The sequence below is a fragment of the Alexandromys fortis genome, unplaced genomic scaffold (genome assembly GCF_014885135.2).
Source record: "Alexandromys fortis isolate MF-2015 unplaced genomic scaffold, M_Fortis_MF-2015_v1.1 scaffold_211, whole genome shotgun sequence".
NCBI lineage: Eukaryota > Metazoa > Chordata > Mammalia > Rodentia > Cricetidae > Alexandromys > Alexandromys fortis.
This window is the reverse complement of record NW_026068103.1, coordinates 1692313-1716002: the sequence shown is the minus strand read 5'-3', so window position 1 is coordinate 1716002 and position 23690 is coordinate 1692313.

The window sequence follows — 23690 nt, the reverse complement described above, 5'->3', positions numbered from 1 at the left end:
ATGACAAAAAGTCGTAAGAATTAGGCAACTACACTTAAACTTCCATTAGCCAGAGCCTGTCCTCTAAAGAATACAGATCTAGTTGTAGAAAGAAGTATAAAAGATCATAAACAAAATATAATAAATGTTATAAGAAAAAAGCAAGGAACTATTGAAGACCTAATGATAAACTTACATTCCTAGTGAGCTAGGGATGCAGTTCATTTGGCAAAAGTGCCTTCCATACCAGCATGAGGACTTGACTTTTAATCCTAGTATCCTAGTAAAAATTCAGGCAGAGCAACACATGTGTGTAATCCCAGCTATGGAAAAGCAGAGGCAGGCAAACATCTAGTACTCACTGGCCAAACAGCCCAGCCAAATGAGAAAACTTCAAGTTCAGGGAAAGGCCTTGTCTCAAAAAAAAAAAAAAAAAAAAAGATGAGGACTGATTGAGAAAGGAAAATGCACTATGTTAACCCCTGGCCCACACACAGCTGTACACAACAGGTATATGTGTATATGTACATACATTAAACACTCACAGTTTACACACACACACACACACACTATATTCATTGGCAAAAAACTAACAAAATCTTTATTAATGCAATAATAATTTTATCATGCAGCATTTAGTGTAAGGATTCTGAGCTAGGGGGAAAATTCTGCCATCTTAACTTGTAAATCCCATGGTCACTCCAGACTGACATTTTTCAGCAGATGGAGAGGATAAAATATTCACAGAGAACATCTCTTTCTAAGTTGTAACTTTGAACATGTGCTATACGTTCACTCACATCTCATACTTTATCATTTGTTATACATTATAACTACAAAAGAGATGGAGAAAGTAGTCTATCTACACAATTACGCCAGAAAAACCATGGAGGAGTCAATATGCAAATTTAAAAAGTTGGAAATGGACGCTGGCTTGAACTCAGCAATTCCTCTAGCCAACCAAATATCCATGTTCTCACTTCTTTCTACAGAGTGAAATCAGCCGCTACCTAAGGTAGTCTCTTTGTTATTTTTCTATTGTGATAAAACACTATGGCCAAGGTCATTTATAAAAGAAAACATTTAATTTAATTTGGAGAACATAGTTCCAGAGGGTTAAATTCTGTGACACCCATGACAGGAAGCATGGCACCAGGTGTTTACTATGCAATATGGAAAAGTGGGGAACAGACACTGACTTGTACTCAATAATTTTTCTAGTCAACCAGATAGGCATGTCCCTTAGCACATGAATGAGCAAAGAGAAATATTGAGATATGGTGTGGACTTTTAAGGCCTCAAAGCGCATCCCCGATGACACATCTCCTACAACACAGCCACACCCCTAATCCTTCTCAAACAGTTCCACCAACTGGGGACCAAGTGTTCAAACCTATGAGCCTATGGGAGCCATTCTCATTCAAAGCACCACAGGGAGGTAACCCAAAGTCCATTATGATATTACACCTAATTTAGAGTCCAGGATCTCTGGAGACTGACTTTGTAGACTGACTACAAAACCAGCACTCATCTAGTGCTTCCCTGCTTCCTCTTCCCACTGTGGGTTCCCCTGGGTCCCAGAATAAGGAGCAGGAAATCCTGCATGGAAATTTCCCCATTAAATGTAAAATACCAAGAATCCAGAACCACTGTGTTCTAACACCTTGCTCCTACTTAGAACATAGAAGGAACTTAGCAAAAACACACTAAATGAATTGGAAAAAAAAATCCTCTCTCCCCAAAAGCTGGCTGTAACAACCAGAGTCAGGGGATCAAAGGTGTCGGATGAACAACAACAACAACAACAAAAATGGAAGAGTAGACTCACACAAAATGTCTGCCCATGTTGTTAAGTGAGGAATAAAAGGATGTGGAATGAATACAGGAAACTGACTGGGAGAAATGAGAGGAGCTGGGAAAATGGAAAGTACAGTAGAGTAGACAAGAAGGAACTCAAAATGTAAGCCACCAGAAGAATAAAATTCATAATCAGGAAGCACTATTTCTACACAAAAAACTTAACTAAAGTGTCAAGGGAGAGCTAAGTTGGGTTAAAATATAGCTTATCACAAAGATTTAGGAAAAATTTAACAGATTTACTTAGGTCACCATGTCAAAAGTACATGAAAATTATCCGTGACAGCCAGCATCTTAAGTTAGTTACTAAACTCTCAATCATAAAGAAAAACTAATCCCCCTTAGTGTAATTGGAATGCAGAAATGTTTTTTTTTGCTTTTTTTTTTTTATTTTTGGTTTTTAATTTGTTTGTTTTTTTTTTTGTTTTTCTTTTTTTTTTTCAGAGTACTTAGGCTCTATTTCCAACACCCACATGGTAGCCCACAGAGCCTGTAACTCCAGTCCGAGGAAACTAAATGCCCTCTTCTGACCTCCACAGCACCAAGCATGCATGTGGTACACAGACATACACACAGGCAAAACACTCATCCTCATAAAATAAAAATAATTTAAAAATTTTTCAAGATAAAAATCTCATCTGAACAGCACAAACACCGACTTGACATGCTCATTTGATGTGTTCATGGGTTCCTGCTGTATCTACTCTAAGGTATTAAGGACTTGTCTAGATGATGGAGTAATATTTCATGCCTTCTTGAGGCAAATTTATATAGCGCTATTCAAAACCTTCAAGGTTAAGAAACAGAATATATAATAAAAACGTTCAGATGAAGAATGGCTTACAGGCAAGAGCACTGGGGCAATGTATGTTGTAAAAAGATGAATAAAGTGTGGGCCAAATACCCTGATAATTTTAATTAGAAAATAATAATTAATGTTCTTTCAAAATTATTTTTAACACAAAACTATGTTTTAAGCTATTAATCTTTTCTAAATGTCATTTCAAAGACACAGGTTAGGAGCTGGAGATATGCCACAGTGATTCGGAGCACACATTGCTACTTCAGAGAACCCCTGTTCAGTTCCCAGTACCCACAAAGTGAAGCTCACAACCACCTGTAAATCCAGATTCTGACAGATCTGTGGCCTCTAGCCTCCATGGGCACTCATACTCATATGCACATTCTCATGCAGACAGGCACACATGCATAGAATTATAAAGTAAATCTTTAAAAAGATAGATTTAGGGTAGAAATAGTCTCTATAGCAAATGGTATTTGGACTCATTCACCATACCATGTACATACAAACACTTGTGTGTGTGTGTGTGTGTGTGTGTGTGTGTGTGTCTGTGCGTCCTTTACAAACATCACAGATTTATCTTTTCACAGACTCATGATAATTTCCAAAAAGAAAATAAATTGAAGTCCTGGAAGTGAGAAAAGTGAAAGTGAATGTAGGAAATTGTTATGGAAACACCGGTGATTTTTTTGTTAACTTTCTTTTTTGATTTATTCTTTGCATCTGTCACATCATGCATCTTGATCCCATTCATCTCCTGTCTCTGGATATCCATCCTCTGCCCTTGCAGCACTCATCCCCTAAGTAAATTTAAGAGAAAGAAAGGGGGGATATCTTGTCACGGATGCTGTAGTGTAATATAGTGAATCATGCAGTAAACCCTTTTTATCCATATATCTTTACTTGCTAGTGTTCTTTGTAGAATCATTGGTCTGGGTTCAATGCCTCTGCTTTCTCCTACACTATCTACTGATGCTGGGCCCTCACGGGAACTACTCTTGGATATACCGTTGTTGCCCTGCATTGTGGAGATCCTGCAGCTTTGGGTCTGCAGAACCTGTACCTTCCCATTGTCCATCAGATCATAGATGTGATAGATATTGGGGTGGGTCAACCCATAACCTGGTTCTGAGCCTGGGTAGTTGCGCAGTTATTCAGCCCACCAGCTCTCCCTTGTCCTCACCACCAAGATGAGCTCTCCTACAATGGACAGGGCCAGTTCCTCTGCCTTCACGGCCTCAGATCAGGTCTCCCACACCTACACCTTTCAGGACCAGCTCTACTATGCTGCCCACGCTCCTATGTACTGCAACTGATTAGAAACAGGGCTAGCTCTCCTGCTCTTTTGATCTCAGGGCCAGCTCTCCACCTGCCTCAGGCATTGATGGCCACAAAGGGATGGGCGGGACAGACAGGACATGTTTATCTCCAGCCCATGCCTTCACATGACAGATGAGTAATGCAGACAGTGTTCCCATGCTCACAACTTCGGAACTGACTTGCCACTACCTTCCTTCATCAATGGAATTGGCTCTACTGTGTTGTCCAACTGAGGTGCAGTGCCTGCTCTACCAGCTGTCCTAAGGCAAACACTGGTGGAGCTTTTATTTATATTTTTGTATCTCTCTCTCTCTCTCTCTCTCTCTCTCTCTCTCTCTCTCTCTTTCTCTCTCTCTCATTGGTCTTGTTTCATTCTCATTATTTAAATTGGTAGATGATTGCCTGCATTTTGAATACATGTAAATGAAAGTTCAGGGAAGTCAAACAACTTCCCAGGTCACCCAGCAGCCAACACACAGCATACTCGTCCTTCATTCCACGCCTCTTTCTATTCTGCCTCTTTTCCTTCCAGTATAATTTTAATGATTCTGACTCATTCCACAAGTATCCACTAAATTACTCAGACCCTAGGCATTCAAGTTGGTGACTGTCATTGAGACCACGTATGAGTAACACATTGTCCGTGAATAATGTAATCATGCCCATGATGGTAAGTAAGATGGTAAGGGCAGGGAAGGCAGGTGGAGAGAGCTGAGTGAGTTCATGCGAGGAGTGCTCAGGCCGAGCAATGAGGAAGCTCCAATTCCATAGCTGACATCTAGCACATTCATAAAAGATCAGTTCACTGTGTGGACTGTAGGGGAACGGGATAGGCTGCTGTGAGAAACAAGCTGTCTTGGGAGGTGAGCATGCCTGAGACAGCTGACGAAAGAAATCCAGGACACAATGACCGTGTCATGAGTACAAGATTTCTGCCATTATCTGCAGTGCTGGGACCTGTCATGCCCATGACACATTCGTTTTTTTGAATATATCATTGTGAGGTTTCTGCATGTCTGGAGACTTCTACACACCCGTGAGAATTATGCCAGTGATTTTATCTGAGGGAATCAGCACTGAGAGCTCTTAGGGACAGTTTGTCCAGGGCAAATGGTATAATCATTGAATAATACCTTAGCCCAGTGATGCAGGAGCACTTGACCATTCAACATCTGGATGTTAGGGAAATAACAAGAAACTCAAACTTAAATAAAATGCAAAACAAATTAAAATCTTAATAATTGAAAACTCTTAAGTGTGTCAGATTAAGCAATTTAATTCAATAAAAACTATGTTTTAAGTTTTGAGAATTTCAAACATATTTGTGGCATTTCATTCCTCCTCTCCCTCCAGTTTTTCTTCTGTCTTTTCACCACCTCATCTCAAATTTATAACTTCTTATTGTATAATTATTGTTTTATATATTATATATACATATACATCTTGTAGTATATGTATCAGGTTCATATAATATCCCGTGAGTATTGGTAGTGCTGCCAATTTTAGGGCCAACTACTTAGGATTGGGAAGCCAGTCTGGGAGTTTTTCTGCGAGAAAATGATTCTCCCTCCATCAGTAACCATTAAGTGTCTATCATTCTTCATCTGAGGTGGGGACTAGTGAATTTTCTCCCATAACAGAACTCAAGGAGTTTGATTTTACCAGTTGTTTTGGTTTATGAAAAGCATGGTTTCCAACCATTTTCAAATGTATGAAATATAAAAATATTGCCTTTTATATTGTATACTGAAATCTATCAATCTTGTTTATCAATTTGATAAATAAAATTTTATCACCTTTAATTTGCAGTGCTTTTTATGAGTTCTGCCTGTTGTTCATTGGTCTGTTGATCATTGATTTCCCTCTGGTGAAATTTCATTTCCTGTTCTTTACCACTCTAATTCTAGATTATTAATATTTTCTTATCAGTTTTTATTACCTATTTGCACTTAAATGACACCAAGCCTTCCTTATCTCATTTCAGACTATTTTGTAGGCTGTTCCTTTCATTTTGTTGTAGAAACTCATCTATGGGTCATAGGAAAGTGAGTGGCACAGAAAAAAACAAATAAGGGAAGAGAAAGTTGCTATTTTCCAGCTAAGATCAACTAATTCATTTCAAGTAACTTTGCTCTTTATTTTTCAATTATGTGGGAGTAGGTGGGGCATGTGTACAAGAGTATAGGTGTCTGTAGAGGATGGAGGAGTAGCCTGAAGTTGGAGTTAAAGGGTGGGTGTTGGGGGGCTGAATTCAGCCTTCAACAAGAGTACTGTGTGCTCTTAATTACTGAGTCATCTCTCCATCCCTAGTTTTTTATTTTATTTTTTATTTTTTAGGAGCAACCTCTCCCTTTTTGGATAAAGGTATAGCATACATGGAGAACTGAAAACTAATGTTAAGTGTCCCTCTAAGCATGCATCTGTCATTTAATCACTCCACAATCAAGGCATAGGATTATTTCTGAAGTTTCCCTTAGGCCTTCTCCAAGACCAAGCCTTGACAGGCATGTCAGCATCTATTATTATCTCAATCTCTTGATGCCTTATTTTTGCCATTGCAATACATACTACAAAAATTCAGTAGACCATGTATCATTTACTTCTTCAGTTCAACCAATTTTGCATCAAAAAATGTTTGATTAAAAGTTAAAGGTATGTTAAATATGTACAGATTTTTTTCTTGTCATTATCCCTTAAACAATATAAGGACATAGATAGCATCTACATTTTGCTAAGTATTATTAAGTAGACAAGATAAAAGATACAAGAAAGCTTATATACAAATACCACCCTACTTTTTACAAGACTTCAACATTCTTGAAACTTGGGATCTGGACCCCACCCCCCACAGATATGGGGAAACAGTTTCACTGAACTAAATCCTATCTAGCTCTCTACTTTTATGGTTTTTTTGTTTGTCTTTTTGTTTGTTTGTTTGTTTTTGGTTTTTGAGACCGGGTTTTTCTGTAGCTTTGGAGCCTTTCTTGGAACTAGCTCTTGTAGACTAGGCGGGCCTTGAACTCACAGAGATCCTCCTGCCTCTGCCTCCCTAGTGCTGGGATTAAAAGTGTGTGCCACCCCTGCCTGGCCACTTTTGTTCTTTCTGAAACAAGTTCTCACTAAATATATCACACTAGTAGCTAGAAAGTGTTAAGTGACAAAGTCTTTTGCTGCTATGTTATAATGGATACTTACAAATCAATATATCTTTTTTTAACTGAAAATAGAAAGGTCCCTGAGAACCAGAAGGTATAGTCTTACCTAAACAGGCATCTAAGAATCAGATGGCCATAGGCTTTGAATTCAAGTTCAGGGAGGGAAGTATTTTGAATTCTCTTACAGCAGACTTGAAGACTGAACCTCATGTAGCATAAGTGGTTGCTTTTTTTTTTTTTTTTGAGAAAGTACCTGTGAAATAATTGTAATAGATAGTTTTATTGCTTTGTTGAAGAAATTAATTCCAATGTATGTGCCTCAAAAGAGGCTCTAGAGCATGACAAGAAATGCCCAGAATTTTGAGCTTTCCCACTTCAAGAGGAAAGGAATGAACCTCTCTACTCCTTAATTTCCTCATTTGTAGAATGGAGACACATAGCCCTCCATATCCCTACCTTGAAAAAATGGTTTTGTTTTTTGTTTTACATAAAACGTGGTGCTGTGGGTGGTGGCAGTACAAACATTGAAAGGATTAAGTCAGTAACTGTTTTGAGAAGCCACGACCTGCTCTGATATTTTCCCAGCTGAGTCATTCAGTTCTCCTGGGAAGCGACTCTCTGACTTCTGGGTCTCCACTCAGTCATGGCCAACTTTTGCTTCTCACCTCTCCCTGTGGAGCTCAGAAAATCATTGGGCTTTGTCTTGCTTTTCCTCTGACTCATCCAAGCAGATCATGTAATGCCTCACCTCTGAGATTTGCAAGGCCTGCTAATGCCTGACTGCAGATCACGTTTCCCTAACACCGGCCTCTAAAGTACTGCACACTGACTGAGCAAGCATCCCAACCTGAACTTGTATCTTATTTCACAGAAGCTGTATCCCAAAATAATCCTCATCAACACCATTGTATCTAAATCTTGTCAAACAACTGGCTGGTCTGCAGACATGTACCAATAGAGAATGTAAGTCACTGTGAGAGACCCAAGCCCTAGCAGATCAGTGATCCACATTCCTAGCACTCTCCATGAGTACCCCTGCCAGTGAAAGAAACACACCCTGGATCTGAATCCTGAGCCAGTGAAAGAAATACCTTATCCTTAAACCAAGAGCCAGAGTAAAACACCCTGCGTCTGAAACCAGAGCTGAAACAATACACCTTGCCCCTAGAATCAGATCCTGTTAATGAAATTCACCTTGGCCCTAAAATGCCAAATGCCTAAATGCCGAAAAGAACCAAGAAAAGAGAAACAGTTAGATGACTCAGAGACGAAGAGCACTGGATGTTCTTGCAAAGGTTCTGAGTTCAATTCCCAGCAACCACATGGTGTCCTTTTTCTCCAACACTGGTTAAGTAGTTTCTGTTTCATTTTTTTTTTTTTGTAGGTAAGCTAATGTAGAACAGAGGAGTCAAAGAGCCACATTGTCCTTCTGTAATTCTATGGCTATAGTTACAAAGAGCAACTGTACTGTGAGCACCCTATGAGTGTCACCTCAACGTTCCTCACCCCTCCAGAGCTACAAGCAAAAAAAAAAAAAAAAAAAAAAAAAAAAAAAAAAAAAAANATTGGGCTACCTTATTCAGCCTTGATATGATGATTTTTGCCTTGTTTTACTGTATCTTGTTCTGTCCTGTTTGGCTGTTGACCCTTGGAGGCCTGCTCTTTTTAAAGGGAAACAAAAAGAGAGTACATCTGGGTGAGAGTGGAGGTGAAGGGGAAGCTGGCAGAAGTGGACGGAGGGGAAACTATGGTCTAAGACCTACTGTATGAGAGAAGAATCTATGTTCAATGAAAAAAATAAAAAGAAAAGAAGAGAAAAAAGAAAAATAAATAAATCTTTAAAAAAAAAAAAAAAAAGAAACACAGTTAGGCCCTGAAATCAGAGCTATCTCTGCCCCTGACACAAAACCAACCAATCTCTGAGCAGGAAAAACTGACCAGTCTCTGAGTAGACAAGTATTAACCTCTAGTTTAGAAATGTAGCAAGATCTTCTCCAGATTTTAGGCCAGAGGGGGAAGCAAATCCCAAGCCTGTAGACTTAGAAATTCCTCTCACCCCATGGGGGCAGGCAGCCTATCCCATGATCTAAATAAATTTAGATTAAAAAATTGTTTTTAAGAAGAAACAATTAAAGAAAAGAATAGGCATGATGAAGTTTAAGAAAAATTAAATATATCTCCCAACTTGTTTGATGCCTGTGGTTAGGTGAATTTTCCTTCACAAATGGGACATGCTCCATCTGTCACAGCTCTGAGTTTGCATATAAGAAGCTGAGGGTGTTCAGTCCTCTATGCCAGCATGGCATCTGATTCCTTCTTCCAGTTCCAAACCAGGAAGCCTAGGCTCTCTAAATTCCACTCCCAAAACACCACTCCAGTTTAGGTATTGATCCCCAAATTACCACCACAAGACTGTTTCTGATGCAAGAGCAGAGTCTTTATTGCAAGTTGACTCGGGTTCTTCCGTCTGAGAAGAATGGCAGCAGCAAGGACAGCATCAACAGTAGTAACATGAGCAGAACAGAAGAGATCTTGAGCAGTGTGGGAAAGGGGTTTCTACAGAGAAGAATGTTTGGAGTTCATTATGTTATTGCCAGCTACTCCTGAACATGAAGCCAGTCCTGGAGTGGTTGATATACCCACTTTTTTCTTTCATTGAAGAAAATTGATTTTCCCTCTCCAATCAGATATAAATAACAGTTCAGTTGTTAATATTTACCCTAGTGGCTTGGCTTTCATTCATAAATTCATTCACTCATTTTTAAATATAACAAAATAAAAGATAAAACAAAAACCACCTCATCAAAGTTGGACAAGACACACCAACACTAGGAAAAGAGCCCAGGAGAAGGCACGGAGTCAAAGACCCACTCTGGAATCAACTAGCATATCTTACAAGTAGTACAGCATTGTAGATAAAGGATTTGTGGCTACCTTAGTGTTCATATTTCTCTTCAGAATGTGCAGAGTACCTTCCTATATCAAAGACACTGAAACAGAGAGGTAAAGTTTTGCTGTTGGCACCAGATGGTGTTCAGTGAGTTATGTATTAGATGTTATCTTAAACAATGTGGTCTAATGACTGTTTGGGGGGAGCAATCTACAGTCTTGGCAATACTCTAGATTGTTTGGGTGTTCCTGTGGGTCTCTTTAGCCAACAACTTAATTATATATAACCCAGTTCTGATACTGTCATTTGGTGACAGAGATATCCAGCTGGGACTTAGTATTCCCCATTAAATGGCAATTTCACTTAGACCACCTTCATATATGTATATATATATGGATGTTTCTACTGTATTAGGCTTCCATATTACCACCTCAAATATCCCTTAATTTTAGTGGTCTCTCCACAGAAGTTCTTCTTTCCCCCAACTTGATCCTCCCATTCTAGGACCTCCCATCCATCCACAAATATCTATTGACCTTTTCTAAATTAGATCTATCTTTTCCCTGTAGTCCTTTATTATACACCTACCCTCTGTTGTTCTACAGATTGTAACATGGTTATCATTGACTTAACAGCTAATATCCACATATAAGCAAATACAAACCATATTTTTTTCTTTCTTTGTCTGAGTTATCTCATTCAGGATGGTTTCTATAACTATATAAATTGCCTGTGAATTTCATTATGTAACTTTTAACATAATTCTTTTTATTGCTAATTAGGAAATTTTACATAACGCACCCCAATCACCCTTACATACCAGTTCTCCCAGGTCTGTTCCTTCCACTGTGGTGACCTTTCCCCCCCAAATTTATTTTTTTACAAAAGTCCAATTTTTGTTGTTCAGATAGTCATTGGAGTATGTTCAAACACTCAGTGGCCAGCCCCACACCCACCCCTGCCAGTTTCCTTCTATGTGGAGAGCTGTACTTCAGAGTCTTTATCACAATTTTTAAGAATTCTTTTCAATGGCTTCCTAGGTTGTCACTATTTCAGGGTTGGTAGGGGTAAGAGGTTATCACAGAAGTCTTCTCCATCTCTCTTTATCAACTGTGAGTCTACCATTATGAACACCACTGCAGGAGAAGCTCCCTTGTTATTTAAAGTCAGCAGGAGTGTAGATCATGGATTTTCCCATGGTATCTTACATCAGCATGGACCACAGACATCTACCAACCCTTTGGTGTCAGCAGGTAGCAGGGATGGTGATACCTCCAGCAATTATCTTATTATTCCTGGTGTCATTTTTAATGGCTGAATAATATTCCATTATGTAAATGTGCCAAATTTTCCTTTTTCCATTCTTCTGTTGAGCAACATTTTTGTTATTTCTAGTTTCTGGCTATTATGAAGAGAGAAGTGATAGACAAGTGCCTCTGTGGCAGGGTGAAGCATCCTTTGGACATATACCCAAGAGGGGTTTAGCTGGGTCTTGAGGTAGATGCATTACCATCTTTCTGAGGAACTGCAACACTTATTTCCATAGTGGCTCTAAGAGTTTGCACACTAATCAGAAATTTATGAGTATTTCTCTTATCCCACATCCTTGGAAACACAAGCTGTCGCTTGTTTGGTTGATCTTAGTCATTCTGACAGGTGTAAGATGAAATGACAAAGTAGTTTTGATTTGCATTTCCCTGATGGCTAAGGATGCTAAATGTGTTAAGCATTTCTCAGCCATTTGAGATTCCTCTATTGAGAGTTCTCTGTTTATATCTGAAACCCATTTTAATTGGATTATTTATTTTCTTGATATCTAGTTTTTTGAGTCTTTTATATATTTAGATATTAGTCTTGTATTAAATGTGGAGTTTATAAAACTACTGGCTGTCACTTTGTTTGAATGACAGTGTTCTTTGCCTTACAGAAGCTTCTCAGATTCATGAAGTACCATTTAATAATTGTGGATATTAGTGCCTAACTGTGTTCTGTTCAGAAAGTCCTTTCCTGTGTCAATGAGTTCAAGGCTATTCCCCACTTTCTTTTCTATCAGGTTCACTGTATCTGGTTTTATATTAAGATCTTTGATTCATTTGGAGTGGAGTTTTATACAAGGTGTTAAGTATGAATCTCTTTGACTTCTACATGCAGCCATCATGTTTGGCCAGCACAATTTTTGAAGATGATGTCTTTCTTTACAGTGTGCATATCTGGTTTCTTTATCAAAAATTTATTGTTCATAGGTGTGGAGATTTATGTCAGGGTCTTCAATAAGAATCCATTGATTAATGTGTCTGTTTTTGTGCCAATACCATGGTGTTTTATTTCTATAGCTCTGTAATACAACTTAAGATAAGGAATGGTGATACCTCCAGCAATTCTCTTATTATTCCTGATTATTTTAGATACTCTAGCTTTTTTGTTTCCATATGAAGAGTAAGATTTTCCTTTCAAAATCTATGAAGAATTGTGTTGGAATTTTGATGAGAATTGCATCTAATATGTAGATTCCTTTTGGTAGGGTGGCCATTAACATGTTAATCCTACCTAGCCAAGAAAATGGGTGATCTTTCCAACTTTTGATATCTTCTTCAGTTTTTTTCTCCAGTAACTTGAAGTTTTATCAAACAGGTATCTCACTTCCTTGGTAAAAGATACCCCAAGATATTTTATATTAAAATTTGAGGCTATTGTGAAAGATGTTTCCCTGATTTCTCTCTTGGTCCATTTGTCATTTGTGTATCAGAGGGTTACAGATTTTTGTGACAATTTCATATCCAGTTATTTTGATCAAAGTGTTTATCAGCTGTAGGAGTTCCCTGGTGGAATTTTCAGATGTATACTATCTTATCCACTGCAAATAACAATACCTTGACATCTTCCTTTCCAGTTTGTGTCTTCTTGGTCTCTTTCAGTTATCATTTTGCTCTAGCTAAAACTTCAAGTACTATATTGAATAGTTACAGAAAGAAGGGACAATCTTGTCTTGTTCCTGATTTTAATGGAATTGCTTTGTGTTTCTCTCTATTTAAGTTGATGTTGGCTATGGACTGGATGTAAACCCCCTTTATTATGCTGAGGTATGTCCCTTGTTGTATCCCTAATCTCTCCAGGACTTCTATCACATAATGTCTATTGCTGACAAACAATATCCAGGAAGAAGTATTCACCTCTGTGTTCAATCACAATTTAGCAAACATGTCATTTCTTTGTCTTTTCTGAAGTTCAAGCATCATTTCCATTTTCTTTTTTTAAAACAGTGTGGTATACGTTTTATTCATCAATGGATCTTCAAAGCTCAAGGATAAACCATAGCATATATGGTTAAATAGTTTTTGATAAGCTTTTTCAATAAAGGTAAGACAACCCATTTCCATTTTCAAAGAGGAACTTGTTATAACAATTCTCAGGATCAGTCTGTAAATGGAGGATTACTTGAGCCTCACATCAGACTGTTGCATGCACTCCCCTTCATTTCATAATATGGTAGTGATTAGCAACAATTATCAATACAGATTTTAAGTGGAAATGATCAAAGATGGAATGCACTCTCTATCAACTCTTCACTGTGTGGCCATGTGGAGACATGGAGTTTTAGCCCATGGCTGTTCAGTCAACGCGAGGGCATAGTGCTCACACACTAATTCCTAACAGTGCCAAAGCAAAGGCAGTTTTCAGCCTCCAAATCATTTGTTTCAAGCTCGCTAATTCCTCTAGGACTTTTACTACGGTGTTTAGTTTTATTAACTTTTCATTGATTTATTTTCCTCCCTCATCCCTTCCCCTGTAATTCAACACAGAGGAAGACAATTCTACATACTTAACACATCAACATGCTCCAGAAGTAACAGTGAAATAAAGACAAACACACGTCTCCAAAGCTTTCTTTCCTTCTCTGTTTCCTTTTTCACCTCCCTCTCCCAACTCAACCCAAAAGGGCAGCAGCTGTGGAAAGTAAATGGAGAGGTTTCTAAAATTAAATCAAGGGTAAAAAATTATATTTATTACTGAGGTTGAAAGAGAAGGTGACATTTCTAAAGGTTAAATTAGGTAAATTAATTGCAAACAGAATGAGTAAAAATCAATCTTCCTTGCTGAGAGTAAACAAACCCGGCTTTCAGTTGTTTGATTTTTGTATGTCTTTTTATAGTTCTCCTCTAGGTAGATCCCTCTGTGACTATAGGAGACAGGGACTTCATTAGTTCTCTTTTATTACATCAGTGGCATAACTGTTGTGTCTCCATGGCCTGGCAGAGCTGTAATAGTTGGCCAGAACAGTGTACACAAAACAAAAGCTGATCCAGACCAATCTCCACACTTCAACCAAAACTTTAGTACTGAGGACTCTGGACTAAGCCATGAGCTTTCTAAAGCAAAGAAGAGATATTTCTAAATAACAACAAGAATGTTGGTATCTTTTAAAGGGGGAGCTAGAGATTTACCATGTAGAATCACCCCCTGGATTCCACGCAGGCACAGTCAGCATAGCTGGGTACTGTTGGTAGCACTGTTTTGTCAGTGTGTGACTTATTGGGCTCCAGTTTTCTGAGCGTAGTACCCCTTGTACTCATAGATTTCAGGAAGTTTCCACTGACTAGGTTTCCACATTGACTCCCAATTGCTCCCCTATTTTATCTCTCTCCCAGCAACCTGTGTATTTTTATCTTTCTACCCCCGCAACCTGATTTCCCCTGCTCATGTCCCCACCTACCCCCCAGTACATCCCCTTCCCAGAGAGATCCGTGTGCCCCCCTGCCCCAGCCCTCCTTTATCCATATCCTCTCTGGGTCTGTGGATTGTTACTTGATTATCATTTACTTAACAGCTAGTATTTACTTTATCCACTTGTAAGTGAATATATACCATATTTGTCTTTTGGGGTCTGGGTTAGGAGTAATTGAAACAAGTGTATTTTTTTCATCTAAACATCTCCCTAAAACACACACACATACACACACACACACATACACACACACACACACACACACACACACTTATCCCTTTAGTCTATTTGCAAACAGAACAATAAGAATGTCAACTCATGCTGTATAGGTTATCCAAATCATTAACTTAAAATAGTTCACAGATAAAAATATAGGCTCTACATTCTATCCAAATTATTAACTTAAACACATCATAAATTATGTGTTTACTAATATAGTGAAAACTATATGATACTTAGTAGAAAATCATTGTGACATGGCTTTGTATGAAATTCCCTTATAGTTAGAGCCTAAATCATGAGACAGAAAAGAAAGTAGTGAGAGTAACTGGGACTTTATCAATAAAATGTATTTTGCTTTTCCAAAGACACACACACGTGGAGATTTCACGGACTCAAGAATGAAAAAGACATGCTAAAACTGAGCATACAACTACTGAAAACAAAGCTCCCTCAGTGACTCCAGTGAGGGTCAGTCAGTGAGGGGGGCACACAGAGCTCCATGACTGTCTCTAGTGAGACTGCAGTCAGTGAGTACCACACACAGAGCTCCATAACGGTCTCCAGTGAGGATGCAGATGTTGAGGGAGACACACAGAGCTCCATAACTGAATCCAGTGAGGACTCAGATAATAAGGATGACACATAGAGCTCCATGGCTGTCTCCAGTGAGACTGCAGTCAGTGAGCACCACACACAGAGCTTCATGACTGTCTTCAGTGAGGATGCAGATGTTGAGGGCGACTCACAGAGCCTCTTACCTGCCTCCATGGAGGATGCTGTCAGTTAGGGTGAGACAGAAACCATTCCGTGGTTTCTGGTGAATTGAAGCACACATTTCTAGACCTTCATTTAGTAGAAATAATAACTTATCTGGGTTCCATTGTTTAAAATCCTAGGAAAGGTGAAACCCTGATGGGTGTATCCCAGGCTCTGTGAGAAAGGGGAGGAACTGGCTGCTGTTTTATGATCTGAATTCTGCAGATCATAAAAACTGCTCCTGATTTTGCTGTAGTGGTGAAAAGAAGACTTCACACACTGCCAAAATCAAAGCACTGTGCATTGCAAAGAGAACTATTTAGACACACAGTTTCAAAATTAAAATTCATTTTAAAAACATAAGCAATGAAGGGGAAAACTAGTTGTTTTTCTTATAGGTAATATTAATCCATGCAAGAAATAAAATTGTTTCCTTGAGAAAAATCTTAGTTATTAAGCCATTAAAATTAATTGTATTTCCTTATATCTAAAGATGTTACTGCTAAAATATACAAATTTAGAAACATTACTATAGAGAAATAATTGTTTATAAAAATACTTTGACTACATCCTAGTTTGCTTTCTCTCAATGAGATGAAACCCTAAACGAAAGCAACTTAGTGTGGAAAGGGTATATTTGGCTAACAGTTTACAGTCCATCATCATCAAAGGAAGCCAAGGCAGGAACACTGCCTACTGCCTTTCTTTCCCAAGATATGCTCAGCCAGCCTTCTTTTATACACCTTAATATTTAAAAAATTATATGCATAATATTTTTATCATATTCTTTACCTTCCCCATCTTCTCCAAGATCATCTCCATCTTTTTATCTCCCCAGATTCACAATCTCTCTCTCACACACATAATAATATATACGTGTGTGTGTGTGTGCGTGTAAGGGTCAAAACTAGCACATGCACACACATAAATAAATACATAAATAAATAAAACAAAATACTCCAAAGGAAAACAAAATGTGTGAAACATTGAATCCTTTTGGCTTTTTGTGTCGGCCACCTTCTCCTGGGCACAGTCCTGCCGTGGAACGAAGTTGATAAACCCAGTGGCACTCCACTAGAGAACTAATGTTCCCTTTCCTAACAGGAGTAAATTACAAATAGCTTCTTGCTTAAGGGCGGGACTCTGTGCCCATTTGCCCTTCCTAGTTCTTGGCTTTTGTGTGATTTGAGCTTGTGCTGGCGTTGTGCAAGATATCCTATTCTCTGAGTTCATATGTCTGTCAGTCCTATTGTGTCTGGAAGACACTGCTCCCTTGGAGTCATCCATCACCTCTGGCCCTTCTACTCTTTCTGCCTCCTCTTGCACATAGATCTCTGACCCTTTAGGGAAAAGTCTGACAAAAACATCCATTTGGGGATGCATAGATTTTTAAACAATCTAGTCCTATCTGTCCAGAGATGGCATTGAGCCCTCTATATTTACTAGCAATGGGGGAAATGCCCAACAGACATGCCCACAGGCCAGTCTGATGAAGGCATTGCTCAACTGACTCCCTCTTCCGAAAGGTATCTAGGCTGTGTCAAGTTCACAAAGATTATCCAGCATAATATAAAAATGCCAAGAGAGAAAGAAAAAAAAAACTAAAGTTTTGAGAGTGGTGTGAAGATGAGGTGAGTTTTATGTATCAAATTATCAAATCATAAATGCTATAACCTAATCAGATTTTAAACTAAGAATTTGTGTGAAAGTATTTTCAGGAGATCTATAGTACATTGACCTTAAATTAAGAAGCTATTCTACATACCCAGGGTAGGCCTCATTCTACCAGTCAAAAGAAGAACCTAACAGAGTAGAGTCCTACAAGGAAGAAATTCCATGTGTGAATATAGCAGAGTTCTACTGTCCTTTCTTACAATGACATGACTCTGTAAGCCTGCTTGCAATAAGTCTCCTACTATCTCCTGCTGGGTTTTTTTTTATTCTTTTTGAATGCATCATTTTGTAAGCACCCATTTTCTCCAAATTTTTTTTTTTACAGTGCATGATTTGAATTAATTTCCAACCTTGTTTCAAGTGGTTTGGATAACTGATCTTAAAAATTTTTACAGAATGAAAACAGCTCAAGAGCTGCCAAGACACTCATCAGAAAATAAGTACAGAATGGTATTCTTGTTAAGTACGATGCCAACATGTATAAAGAACAATCACAGCAATGTCGTGCTGGAGGAGGCAATTACAAAACAAAATGTGACCCAGGAGAATAGAATGGAAAGGCCAGAAGCAGAGCATATGGTGTAAAGAAATGTGACTGGTGATGGAAACGACGCTATCGAACACTGACACAGAGCAAGACCCTGCTGCAGAGAGTTCTCCGTGTATCTTCGCACCTGACTGAGGTTGGCAAGCTGCACATGGGTGTATGCAGAATCTATGCATTTGTTGTGTTTGATTTTATTTTTTTTCCTTTAACTTTCCTTCTGAGATAGGGACTTTCTATGTAGGTCAGGCCAGTCTCAACCTCCTGCCTTAGCTTCTTAAGTTCTGAGCTTCCAAGTGTGTGTTGCCATAGCAAGCTAGTATCCACCATTTAAAAAAAAAATTAAACAAGAGCAAAAAATATCATGTTTGAAAAATATCATGTTTGATAATTGCATGCAGATATATGCTGCAAAGCTTTTTAAAGTAAAGAAATTATGTACATATACCTCATAGTATGATTTGCTACTATGTAAGAAGATGGACAAAAGGAACCAAATATACTCAGTGGTACCAACAACAGCATTTTCAAGCGGGAGGTGGCAATGGTAAACATATTTATCTAAAGCATTTAGCAACAAGGGAACTGTACTAGTTAGGCTAGGAACAGTATAACCAAAGGAAGTTGCAGAGGAAAGGATTTATTTGGCTTACACTTTCAGAAGGGAGCCAGAAGGGGAACTTGAACAGGGCAAGAGCCTGGAGAGGTAGAAGCTGACGTAGAGGCCATGAAAGTGTGCTATTCCCTGACTTGTTTCCTTCTTCTGGCTTGTTTAGCCTGATTTCCTATAGAACCCAGGAAAAACAGCCTAGGAATGGTACCACCCACAGTGGACTGGACCCTCCCCTGCCAGTTACTAATTTTAAAAAATGCTCTACTGGTTGATCTTACAGAGAATTTTCTCAGTTGAAGTTCCCTTCTTTCATATGACTCTAGCATTGTGTTGAGTTAATATAAAACTAACCAGGATAGGGACATGAAAATCAAGCACTTGGAATGGAAAGAGTCAGAAATAATTGATCTGGCTCTGGGTGTGCTCTCCTTCCTAGTCACAGGAGTGTGTCCAGAGCTGCTCTGTTCTTATGTATAAAAAGTATAAAATGTCACAGTTTATGCATTTTAAGTATTATGTAATAAGCATCTAACTCCACAGGTGGATTAGTGAGACCAGAGAGAAGAACTTTAGAAACTTTAGAAACCACCTTAATACAGCTCCTCCACAGAATAAAGTGCATAAAAAAAACTGAAGAACAAAGTTCTTTGCCAGAATGTTTTAATTGTTGATTTTTCAAGGTTCCCACAGGTGTAACATATAATCCCCTCTCCCTAAAATAACCAAAACAGACCTGTATAACTCTACGTAATATAATGAACCTTCAAAGGTAATTGTGGTTGGTTATCCATTCAACGTGAAAAAGGTAGAAAAAAATATGCAGTGTTTAATATAACATTTCCCAAATAATGGTGATGGATAAAATAAACAAATGAATATTTCCCTGACATCTGCCAAATTTTTAAGTGAAAATAATAGCCTGCAACCGAAGAGCCCATTATTACTGGAATTTTCATGGCCCACTGGAACTTTCATTCCCCCAGGAACAAGACTTGGAGTAGTCTTGTAAGACAGTAACTGGGGCTGGATTTTCATGGCTGTGTCGCCTAGCACTATGAGCAGTGACTAATTTATAGTTGGTCCTCAACATATATTGTTAAATTAATGAACAAATAGAAAAATACATGAAAAAATGTCTCTAACAGGGTTTAACAAAAATAATGGGTTTGTTCAGGACACCAAAAGCCACAATGAAAACAAATCTCAATTTCATTTTGCTTCTCACTATCTTTCCTAGACAAGCCACACTGTATGAACGCATTCAATTCTGTTATATAACATACCACAGGCAAAGCCCACTGAAGGACCCAGATGTGGCATGTGCCACCATAATGTGCAGTCACTGTCCTGTGGTTCACAAGGTAGAGAATTGAGCCAGAAGCTCTGGGTTTGCCTCTGATCTCTCAAATTCAAGAACTGCATAATTTCATGATTTTGCAAAAAGAAAAGCAACAACAAAACCCTTTTGTTCTCAGAACTACAAAATGTGTTTCTCTGAACCCATGATGTCTACTCTGGTTTTAAAATGTTCATGTCCACATGTTCCTCCCCCCAGCGGAACACACATACACCCTGCTTAGATTCAATGCCTAAAAACTAAAAGATAAGAAACTCATGCCTAGTACTCAATATCTTAAAGATAAACCTTTAAGTACAAACCCAACAGTATCAGTCAAAGAAGACAGGATATATCTTTGAGTATGTTTCTGTCACTTGCCACACAACCCATGATACAACCTGTGAGTAAACTGTGATGGTGAGTGCTGTCAGCCTAACACCAAAGCCTCCTGACACATGTTTGAGAGATCATCTGGATTAGCGTGAGCCTCTGAGAATGCCTCTGAGTGATTATCATGATCAGGTAATTGATGTGGAGAGACACATCCTAATTGTAAGGAGGCCCTTTCCTATCATGGTATCTTGAGCTATGCAAAGGGAAGAGGGAAAGGCAAACACTAACACAAAGGTATTATCTCATTGTTCGCTGCTCTTGACTGTGGTTAAAATGTCTCTAGCTGCTTCAAGTTCTTAGCATTTTGATTTCACTTACATCTATGGACTGTAACATGGAACTGTAAGACAAGTAAACACTTTCTTCCCTAGATTAATTTAGTCAGAGTCTTGTATCACAGCAATTGGATAGGAAACTTTAAAAAAAAAAAAAACACCCTAAGTCAATGAGGAGGGCAAAGGTCCACAGGCAATGAAGCATCCCTAGAGAAGGAGTTCCCCACAGCGTCTGACATCAAATTCAAGCCACAGAAATATATGAAAAATAATTATTGAAAATACCCTAGACTTGATGTATATCTCAGTATAGACTTGATGTATATCTCAGTATAGAGTACTTTCTCTGGCATGCACAGAGCCCTGACGTTAACCTTTCACACTCACCTTCCCCAAAAAGACCAAAAAATATATTCTGACATTTCAAATCCAAATTTCTGTAATATCACTGAGTAAACTGTCTGCATTTTAATCTTCAAAGTATCAACCATGTGTGGCTTTCATTGTAAATATCTATCTGTTGTTATTTTACAGGTAAGAAAGTTGATATATTGGAAATTAGCTAAATTCTAGATGAAAACTAAATAAAGGCTCTGGAAAGATGGCTCAGGGGTAAAGAACACTCACAACACAGTCATAAGGACAAGAATTTAGGACCCAGTGCCCACATGAAAAGCCAAGTGATGTGGGAGTCTTCTCTGTGTGCTGTGATTACTATTAATGAATAAAGAAACTACCTTGGCCTGTTGACAGGGCAGAACTTAGGTAGGTGGGGAAGATGGAACAGAATGCTAGGAGGAAGAAGGGCAGAGTAAGAGAAGCCATGGATGCTCTGCCTGAGACAGACACCGATTGGAATCTTTGCCGGTAAGCCACTGCCACATGGTGATATACAGATCAATAGAAATGGGTTAAATTAGTATAAGAGTTAGCCAATAAGAAGCTAGAGCTAATGGGCCAAGGAGTGATTTAATTAATACAGTTTCTGTGTGATGATTTTGGTTCTGAGCAGCTGAGACAAAGAAGCAGGTCCTCCTCCTACAGCCAAATCTCCCTGTAACTCTATTCAAAGTTCCAACACCCTCTTCTGGCCTCTGCATTGCGCAGGCATGAGGATCTACACATGCACAAACATGACTATATCTTTTTAAAAAGAAAATATTAGAGAATACATTTCTTCTATTCTAGATTACCATTACTAAAAAAAAATAATGTGTTTACTTATGCTAAATATCACATGATTGTTATCAGGGCTGCTTGTTCATTCCTGAATGCTCATACCTAAAATAATCACATAGAAACTATATTATTTGCAATACTGTCTGGCCAATAGCTTAAGCCAATAGCTCTTATATCTTAAATTAACCTATTTCTATTGATCTCTGTATCTCCATGTGGTTGTAGCCTACTGGTAAGATTTCGGTGGACTCCAGAGGAGGCATCTGTCTCCTGTGGCAGTTATATGGCTTCTCTTTGACTCTGCCTACTCTATGTATCTCTTCCAGCCTGGCTTTACTCTGTTAAGCCATTGGCTGAAAGCAGTTTCTTTATTAACCAATTGCAATAAAACAATACATACATCACCTCCCACATCACACGATACTCCAATAATACATACAGTTACTACAATACTTAAAAAGTAAGAATTATTGAATGCATCAGGGATTTAAATATATTTAAATTGGTTTTTATATAAGCAATTATTTCATTTGTGTTTATGTTAGCTTCAGAAAACAAAATTCACTAGATTATTTAATTTTGTTTTACAGAAGCTGTAACATTTCCAGAGTATTCTTGTTTCCCTTGCCTTTTGAATTGGAATACTTTTTCTTTTTAAGAAAATTTACTATTTAAAATCTAAATATTAAACATAAAATACTTTTCTCTATGGCAGTGTCCCTGGGACTAGAGTGAGAATGTGTTCCCAAGGCATGTCTTTATTTACTATAAACTAAATCCAAAAACATATGTGCTGAATACATACTAAAAAGTAAACTATAGCAAGAAATTCCAAAGTGAAGTATACAGCCATGTAGTCAGTAAGGATGACTCATTCCATGAACTTCACATAGTTCATTTCTCAGTGAACCAAACAGTCCACTATGGACTATAAATCAACTAAATGATTTTTGTCAGCTGAGATGAATTAAAATAAACACAGTAGTTCTTCAATTTTTTAGTTGCAAATATTTCAATGTACTTAATCTAATTAAAAAGAAAATTTTATGTGTGTATGTTTGTTACATGTGTGTTTCATGTTCACATCTATGGTGCATGTATGTATGAAGACGTGTGTGCCCACATATATAAAGGCCTGGAGTTGATGCTATGTGCCTTTATCAATTTGTCTCCCCTTGTTATTTAGGCAAATCTCATGTGCTAAACCTGTAGCTCACCAATTCTGGCTATTCTTGCTGGCCAGATGGCCCTCAGGATCCCTTGTATCTGCCTCCCAAGTTCTGGGATCACATATAGGCAATACCTACCTGTCTAGCTTTTATGTGGGTTTTGGACATCCTATTCTGGTCCTCATGCTTGCAGGGAAACTTTGATTAACTACACCACCCCAGCTCCCAACATTTTTAAAATATAACATTCTGGTCTCATGAGGTTTGCAAATATTTTTAAATTTTCTATGACATTGCTCTTGACCATGTTTTGTATCATTTTTACCATACACTTTTAGTTCATTAAATTATATACTTTCTAATATATAAGTGACCTCTAGTATCACTCAAGGATATGATGTGTCATGTAAGAACCATTGTCACCTCTGCAGAGAGGACTGACGTTCCTATTAGATGCTTTAGATTAAAGGGATCAATTTGTACTTTGTTTTTCAGCATTTTATCTTTCTCTTTTTTTAAAAGTAGGGTATATTAAGTGAACAAAATAATGGATTTAAATAAGTGAACTTAAGAGTTTAATTGAATCATAGATCAAATGGAATTAGCAGAAATCTAGAGACTATTCTATCCAGCATCTATGGAATGCACAGTTTTCTCTGCAGCCTGTGAAACTTTCTTTAAAATACATCCTACTTTATGACATGCAATAATACTTTCTCTAATTAAACCAAAGGAAAAGGTGTCTATCAGTGAGGAAGAAACAAAAAGGTCATTCTGGTCACATAATAGATGAGCAGGCT